The sequence below is a fragment of the Mandrillus leucophaeus genome, unplaced genomic scaffold (genome assembly GCF_000951045.1).
Source record: "Mandrillus leucophaeus isolate KB7577 unplaced genomic scaffold, Mleu.le_1.0 Scaffold333, whole genome shotgun sequence".
NCBI lineage: Eukaryota > Metazoa > Chordata > Mammalia > Primates > Cercopithecidae > Mandrillus > Mandrillus leucophaeus.
Window position 1 is genome coordinate 886,586 of NW_012103510.1, and position 3,281 is coordinate 889,866.

Below are 3,281 nucleotides of genomic sequence, written 5' to 3' on the forward strand. Positions count from 1 at the left end.
CTCGTGATCCGCCCGCCTCGGCCTCCCAGAGTGCTGGGATTACAGGCTTGAGCCACCACGCCCGGCCTCTTTATGTGTATTCTCACCAGGCTCCAAAACAGGGCTGAGATTTTTGGACTTGGAAAGAATGTCAAAAAGGCCTAACTCTTAAGGCTGGGGTTAAGCGCTAAAGATGTAAGGCAAAAACTCAGTATACAATCAAAATTCTCCTTTTTATGGTATTTTATATGCACCATTATATTATATTTAAATACAGTAAATGTAGTTGGAGGTATAGAGTCTCAGCCCCTAGTAAGTCCAGCACTGCCATTTCCCCTGATGTTGGAATCATGGACTCCTGAGTTGAATAGATCTTGAGTTTCTTGAGAAAGAGTGGCTTATATGTGGAGATTGTATCATATTAAACATTTTTTTTCTCTCCCTGAGCATATTCAGTTGACTTTGTGGAAGCTACATGTTTGCTTGTGGGGATTCTGCTACCCTACCTACAGGGTATGACCAACAGTAGTGTAAGAGAAGCTCAATTTAGTATCCAATGTGGACTAGCAAAAGAAATTTTCAAATTCTTGGCATTCTCTAGTGGACTTCTGCTCATCTTAGATATCCCTTAAGGTCACCGGAGCAACAACCCTAACGAACTGTTCTGGTGGCGGATTTTCAAAAAATAGTGTGGAATCCAACTCCTTGTTAAGTGAAAGTGATTAGAAAGGATTTCAAGTATGCAGTCCATGACTGCTGAAAGTGGCAGATGGTGTGAGCTAGTACATTATGTCAAGGAATCCATGTGCATTTTTGCAACCATTTACAACTCTTGGTACATATTAATACTCCCAAATGCTGTCATCACAGGAGCCTGGCCAGCTGACCCTTGTCAAATGTGCCATTTCTTTTTCGTTTTCAAAAGGCTTCATTTCAGTTGCATTTTCCTGTCCTCTCCAAGGAGAAACTTGTTCAGAGATTTTGTTAAGAATTCAAGGCTTTCAAAACGAGTCTTTAAGAGTCGCTTGTTTTATCCGTGTTCTTATTTGTCTGGGATGGATGTTGGGGCTGAAAGATACTTTTTCCCTGTTGTGGCATAGCTCCCTCCTCTGTGTGATAACATCTGAGGGAAGACAGAAGCAACATGGGTTCACAAATTTCAGCTCATTGACCCTACACCAACTGCAGTAGTGGGAAGTGAAAACCTTGGTTAGACCAGGTAGTTCAAATCAAAATTCCTGAATTAGGCAGTTCCCTATGCCTCCATCTGCAAAATGCCTAAGAATAATGTAAAAATGTTTCAGGCTGAGTCTGACGTCTAGCTCATCTCTTCCTTCCCATGAAGCTGTACTCCAGCCTGCACTCACTTATCTGCCAAATGCATCATTTTCACTCTTCCCCAGACCCTCATGTCTATTATAGGGAGAATTTGGTCTTGGGGTCCGGATGTAATTCAGTATAAAAGAGAAAAATTTTGAGAACTGATAGACATCATGAGGAAAGTCATAAGAGCTCAGTTCCAGGTCCTTCAAGCTTAGCCATGGAGGAAAAGGCACTTCTGTAACCTCGACCAACTCTTGTTTCTAAAATTCACTATGCTTTTGGAGTCAGTTACTAACTATGGCCATCCAAGCCTCAATGAGCAAAATTCTCCTCTCTTAATGCTCTGCTACTCATAATTTGCATACTTATATTTTAATACATTGTTCCCCAAAGTACAGGGAGGCCAGTTGGGAACTTTAAATAGAACCTTATGACAGACAATGAAGACCAAGGGAGGTGAGTGGGTGAAATGAGGTGGATGATGAGTAATTACTTAATTGGTACAATGTACATTATTTGGGTGATGGATACTCTAAAAGCCCTGACTTGACCACTGTGTAATCTATGCAGGTAACAAAATTGTACGTGTATCCCCAACATTTATGCAATTAAAAAAATAAGACCTTACTAAAGGCTCAGGAATAACAACAGGGACACAGACACATAGAGACAAATAGCAGGGGACTTGAGGAGAGTGCTTATAAGGGTTATAACAGTCATTTTTATTCCACTTATATTTATCGAGCACCTCGTATGTTCCAGGCACCATGTTATACGCTACAGATGGAGAAGAGGACAATGAATATTTAGTCCCTGCCCTCATGGGGCTTTTAGTGTAGAGTGGAGATGCTCCATTTATGAAAACAGAGATGAGGAGTACCCAATTCAGCCCTGGGGAGTAGGGGAGGAAAATCATTCTGGAAGAAGCAGCAATTGTCTAGGTTTGGTTGCAGTAGATGTGAATATATGGGGCATTGGGCTAGGAAGGATTGGAGGAGAGAATGCTGTAGGCAGAGGGAGTAGCATATGCAAAGGTACAGACATGAGTACACGGCTCATTTGGGCACATTTAATTGCACAGTGGCCTGAGCATAGCATGAGAGGTGATTATGGGGGAAAAGAAAAGGGGCTGGGTCCCAGTCTGTTGCCTTCCTGTCTGGCTTCTGGACCTCATCCATGCTGTGTTTCCCTGCCCAGTCTGGGAGTATCTCTGGCAAATCTAAATGCTCTAGAATGTCGGTGCAAGAGGGTCACTCCCCAGAGAAAAAACCTGCTTTCCAAATCTGGTTTTCTATTTGAGAAGCCACCTCTCCTCCAGATGATTGACACTGAGTTTGGCCAATCCACTCAGAGGAGAACCATCCTAACTCCAAGCAAGTGAACAAGAGGACTTCAACCTAAAACTCAACACCTGTGCAAGGAAGATTCAGTAATGATGATTGTTTAAAGACAGTCACTTAGCACAAAGGTCTCGTGACTTTGAATCCTCAGTTGCCTGGTGGCCAGACTGATGTTCCACATGCAAGGAAAAGCAAGACGTAGAGCCACATTGGACTGACCTTAAACATGGCAAAGAACACAACTGTTGGGGAAATACACTAATGTGTCTGAAAGTTGGAGATATGGGAGAAGAGAATCCTAATGGGTGAAAGTGTCTTCTTCACCCAAAGGAAAGAAATGTCCTTGGAGTTGCCCACGCTGCGAAGTAGTTAATCCTGCTGTAGTAGGTTGAATGATGGCTGTCAGAAGGTATCAAGTCCAAATCACTGGAATTTGTAAATATGACCTTATTTGGAAAAAGAGTCTTTGCAGATGTAACTAGGTTATGGATTTTGTAATGAGGAGATGACTCTGCGGTATCTGGTAGGCCCTAAATGCCATCACAAGTGTCCTCATAAGAGACAGACAGGTGGTGTGACTGAGGAGGCAGAGACTGGAGTGATGTGAACACAAGACCAGGAACTCCTGGAGCCCTCAGA